The sequence below is a fragment of the Theobroma cacao genome, chromosome 2, assembly GCF_053813885.1.
Source record: "Theobroma cacao isolate CCN51 chromosome 2, ASM5381388v1, whole genome shotgun sequence".
In the NCBI taxonomy this organism is placed as follows: domain Eukaryota; kingdom Viridiplantae; phylum Streptophyta; class Magnoliopsida; order Malvales; family Malvaceae; genus Theobroma; species Theobroma cacao.
In genome coordinates this window covers 19,871,729-19,877,424 of record NC_142640.1, presented here as the reverse complement: position 1 = coordinate 19,877,424, position 5,696 = coordinate 19,871,729, and the positions used below count along the sequence as shown (strand labels likewise).

The 5,696-nt window shown below is 43.6% G+C and overlaps 1 non-coding gene across 1 annotated transcript; it reads right to left on the bottom strand.

Annotated features, from left to right (window-relative positions):
* Positions 1–690: 690 nt before the first annotated feature.
* On the bottom strand, positions 691–764 carry TRNAF-GAA (transfer RNA phenylalanine (anticodon GAA)). The gene has a single exon. It is a non-coding gene; the product is annotated as a tRNA-Phe (tRNA).
* Positions 765–5,696: the final 4,932 nt, after the last annotated feature.

The window sequence follows — 5,696 nt, the reverse complement described above, 5'->3', positions numbered from 1 at the left end:
CGTGAACTAATTGCCTTTCGAGGCCCCGAATACGAGATATGAGTTCCCCTTCCGCATGTGCGTTTTGTGTGCGAAAGTTTTCCAAGACTCGTGCCGCGGATAAGGGTTCCGCTTCTTGGAAAACTTCAGTCCAGCTTGAGGAATTATCAGAAACAAAATATACAATATTAAAATAGTTATTTATTATATTATATATATTAGAGTCATAGCTGGGCCAATATGAAATAATAAAAAATATAAATTGAAAATCTTACGGAATAAAAAAAAATAAGAAAGTCAGAATTTTGATTTTTTAATCTATTCACAACAAAAAGTAGTGATTTCATATTTGGGTTTACGCGCTTTTTTTTTCGCCTGCCTTCATAAGCTGCGGGGCTGTGCACTTCAGCCTCATCACATCAAGGTGACAAGATTCGAACCTATGGCCCTCTGTACCCAAAACAGATGCCCTGACCAGACTGCGCTACACCTCGTCTCACCCCCCGAAGCATATAGATCCGCCCGATCAATGAACACTCGAACCGAACTCGCCCATCCTTTTGGGCACAAGGGGGGGAGAACCAATCCGAGTAATCAACTACTTTGTTTATAAAAGATGCCTCCCGCACTATACGGCTTTTTGCCTTCTTCTTCCACTTGAATTTCCAAATCCGGCTCGCTCTCGGCTACGTGTCCTTTGGACCCTTCGCCCGCTTAGAAGTGGATTTGAACCACTGACACAAGGATTTTCAGTCCTTTGCTCTAACCAGCTGAGCTACCTGAACCACTTTCCTAAAGTCTGTTTTCTTCATCGAATAGCGCCCTACCTTACCACTTTACTAGTAAGGGAAAAGCCCCTTACTAATATGTTAAGGCTTTTTTCGCTTGTTCGTCAAGCTTTCGAGCCGCTCTTTCAACTGCCGCCTAATCTCCCAACATGCTCAAGAATCGAGAGCCATCCAGTCCCTGGACTGTCGGAGGAAATAGAAAGAAGATAGGCCGGTCAAACAAAAACAACGCGCAACGGGCTCTCCGCTCCGTCTCACTAAGTAGTGCTATTCTGTCCTCCGGGGGACTCCACCAAGAAGTTCTTTCTTTCACGTAATTTCGCCTGCCCGTTACACTTCCGTGCCGGAGGAAATGGGATTCGAACCCATGATACAATCTTCTTGTATGTCGATTTAGCAAACCAATGCCTTAAGCCACTCAGCCATCCCTCCAAGTTGTTGATCGAAATTTGATGCGCGCCCGAAGGGCTATCTGATCCGAGTAAGCCGTAGCGCACTAGGGCGCGAACTCTTCCTCTATGAGCGAGACTCTATCTAGACCTCCCCAGCAGCCAAGCCATCAAAATCTGCGGGCGAGGCCCATGAAGACCCCACCACTGAATGATGAACTTTGCGCCTCCGACCCAGACGAATTAAATTCATATCTCTTTTGTCTGGTCGCCGGACTGTGATTCTTCTATTACATTACATTACGGAGAAGTCCATTCTCGTCATGATCAATCCGCGTCCTACAGTAGTGCCTGGAGGACCTTAGCAAGGCTTACTAAGGCGAAGGAATGCTTCGTTGATTGCACGAGCTAGCCTGCAAGCAAGCCCCTTACTCACCTCTTAATCTATAAAAAAAGCTCTCTCCGAAAAGCTTTCAAGCCCCTTTACTTGATGAATTGAATCGCTCAGCACAACAAACAAATAGCTTAGCTTAGCTAGAAAAAAAAATAGCATTTTAAAATAGATGAAAGTGAAATCCACCCTGCCTTGTATGGATAGTATGGTATGGTGGACTCGGTCAAGGTTAAGTTGATAGCCAGGGGAATGCGAGCCTGGCAGTCAGTCTGTTCAACCATGAACTCAATACTGCAACCCCCCCTCTCACTCGACGTCTAGCATTTCTATCAGATAGCTATCTCACTCCCATTCCTGCTCTTTTTTTCCTTCGTCGGCCCGATATTTTAGTAGGCGATCAAATCCCTGTTCGCTTTCTTGGTTCGCTCTGCCGATTATTAGGGGCTAGTCTTCTCCTCTTTTTTAGTTTAATTCACCACTCCGTAGGCTGAAATTATTGGATGCTAAGGAAGCCTATCGAGGAAAATACCCTATTTGATTGTTCAAACCGAGCTTGACTACGGATGATAAGCCAATTAAGTTATCGACGAGGGAACAAGTGCAGCCAAGGCCAAGACCGGAAGGAGTACTACCACTCGCGATGAAAGAAGAAAAGATGAGAGTCGGAAGGACGACGAGAGATGATCGCTTCGAGGAGGTACGACACTAATTAAACGGGAGAGCCTTGGAAAGGGGGACCGGGGCCAAGCTGAGCTTATAAGGATATGCAGCATGGTTAAATAAATAAAGGAGAGCATTCAACTCGTGTGTTTGGCGTGGATCATAGAGGCGGATTTTTCGTGGGAAGGATTCACAAAGGTTCTTATGACCTTGCCCGAGAGTAGTATGCTTAGCGTGGGAAAGATTACGGCGAAGGTAGGAAATCGATTGGAGGCTAGGGAGCGGATAAATTCCCTTAACCCGATCAATTCCTTTAGTTTCAAATTGCTAAACAAGATCGGATGACGCCGAAACGAAAGCAAGCAAGAAATTCATCCTACTTTTTGTTCTCAAAGGCGGGCGCTTAGAGTTAGAGTACAGCTGCGTAAAAACCTCTAATCTTCGCCCATTAATTTAGACCGGTTACTGACTTATCGAACGCTTTTCAGACAGAAGTCGTCATTTTTATGTTTAGAGGTCGTTCTGTAAGGTACCGAAGTCATTCGATTGGGGAGAAAGCACACACGATCTATATATAGATGAATAATACCAGTTGAGTCGGATGGTGCTAGTGTTCTCGCTTACGGAAAAGGGGCTCCCACATCAGAAAGAAGAGAGGCACCTAAACCAGCCACAGACGCATTAGCAGTTTGCGTGGAATCAGATTAAACCAAGGTCAAGGAAGACTGAGGTGACCAAATCGAGGACGATGAGCTATTCAATTCAGACGAAGAATTTGACATAGGTTAAGCAAGGACGGGCTTTTCATCCCAAAGAAGAAGAGCTAGAGGTGAGTGAGCCTACGAACGACCACCACTTATCCAATTAATTGCCAATTGCAGCAGAAGACTCGAACCGATTGTTTGGAGTGAAGGCCAATATGGGCAAAAGGGTTTAAGTTGTCAACTGCAGACGGGGCTAAGCTTTATTTCGAATTCAATGCTGGGAACCAAGCTAAAGATTCATGACTAGCGTGAAAGCCTAGCGAACAAAGAAGCGCAACCCCTTTCTTGCTTAGTAAGGCGCATCTATTTTCTTGCTCCCTTGTTACACATTAAGGACTATACCACTATATACGCTCAGAAAAAGCTTATTTATCGCACCTTTACTTCCCTATGGTTATGGTATATCCCCTTTCTTATAGGACGAGTCATAGGAACCTATGAGATTGATTGAACAAGCCAACAAGGCGAAAAAGAATCATCAAACTAATGGACAGACCGCAACGCAAGTACTAAAACTCTTGAACTAGAGGAAGGACCTACCGACCAATTGCGCGAGCTTCTACAGTTCTACAATTTCCAGTTGACCGAGAAAGACCACACTTTTAGGAGACTTTTTCTCGATTTCAAGGAATTGAGAACGATTCCCCCCTCCTCACTCACTAGTAAGCAGTTTCAACTCTCCCTTGAATCCGTTCACTCGTGTCCCTTACCAAAGGGCCACTTCCTTCACTTGTCTTTAGGCACTCCAAAGGAATAAGAAAGCATATAAGATAGGCTGATCACCAATTCAACTACCAGAGGCTTCTAGAATGTGTTATTTGGCACTTTAAGCCAATCAACGTAGGATCTAGAATTAGGGGTTAGAAAACTCAAAAATTGATACAGAACAATGGCCTGTGCCTTCGTTTCACTCGTATCCATGGCAAGTCCCTGACAGGATTCTCTTTTTTTTGTGACCAAGTGGATGGTGTGGGTGAGCATATCATATAATGCCGGAGCTTCTGAACAGCGAAGACAAGGGTGAGATACATCTTATCGGGTTTGGGGTATCGTTGTTCCGTGGGCGTCATGATTCTTGATAAGTAGTAGACCGGTTTCTCGACGTCGTCACCATCAAGTTGCGCGAGTAAGACGCCTATTGAGGTATCTGTTGCTGATAGTTACAAAGCGAGTGGCTTACCTGGTATGGGGGCCATTAGGGTGGGTGACTTTATCAACTCTTGCTTAACGGCATCGAAGATGAGCTGGTACTTATGATTCCAGGCGTCCTTTTTTAGAAGCAGAATGAGAGGGTATGTCTTTTCTGTAAGGTTAGGGATGAAATGCCGGATGGATATAAGACAGCTTGCCCAGGAAGCTTTTTAGTTCTTTGATTGTTTTCGGGCCTGGATTGCTCGTATCTTTTCAGGATCTCTTTCAGAGCCTCGGTTTTATATGACGAACCCAAGGGCAGTGGGTGGGTTTGGCGCGCCACACCAGCTCCGCCCTTCTTTCAAAGCGAGTTTCAATTCAGATGTTTTACTAACAGAATAAGATCTATATTGAGGACCATACAACAATGAAACATTATCCGAATCAGAAAGCAAAATAGAGGGTATATTGAAGGACATCCATGTTTTTCTAATACGTTCACTTCTCATCAAAATAAAACTCATTGTATTTTTTCTTTGTTAGTCGTGTTTAGGAATAAAAGTTTTCTATAATATTTGTATATTTCATCTATCCGTTTTCTAACTAGAGTAGCGTTTTTTCTACCTTATGTATATTTAATACGTACTATTACTACTATACTTACGTATCTTCCTAATGTATATTTACTACTAACTCTAATTATCAATACTTCCTTCCCGTTGCCTTACCCTGGATTATAAAATCCCTCTCTCTAACGGATGAGATATGCACAAATATACTCATTGTAGAGAAAGCCCGGCTATTGGGACATATAGATTCTGGGGTCAGATAGATGCTTTTATTCCTAAAGAGTAACATTTATGGGAGGGGATTTTCTCAATTCCCACAGAGCAAGTGGGAAATCCAAAATACCAGCGAACTACAGACTTTCTTTTCGTGAGAATAAAACTCCTGTATGGTCTTTACCGCTTGGGAACCTCGCCTATCCTCTCGAAGCAGTTCTATGGCTCGTTTCAGGTATTACACTCGCCGGAGTTAAATAAAGCTTTTGATCATATTAAGCCTTCTACGGCTGATGAAAGTACTAACTTAACTTCCCTTGAGACTGATATTGGTTTATCAGTTCAATTGTCATATATTCTTCCCCTGAATTGAAAGGAACCCCTCCTTTATCTGAGGAGTCTTGCTTTCTTTCTGAATCTGCTTTCGATATTGACATAGTTGAGTCTCGACTTGAGCTTGAGCGCGGCGCCTGCTCTAAGTCCTGTAAGCGAACTTCTCCAACTAAATAAAAGAGCGGTAGCTTGAGCACTTTATACAAAAAAAGCACTAAGCTAAAGCAACAGATGCCACAAGAGAATCCGCAGAAGTAACTGGATAAAAAACAGTCGCTGAACAAAAGCAAAAGCGAAGGCTAGAATAGAGGACGGTGGAAAGCGTTTCGCGATTCAGAAAGTTGGAGTTGACGACCTGCTTTCTACTTAAAAGAAAGAGGTTCCTAGTTTGAGATCTTCCCCTTCCTGCTTTTCTTTCTTCTGTAAATCGTTTCGGTCCCTTGACGAGTCAGCCTCTATAGGCCTCTATCTCGAAT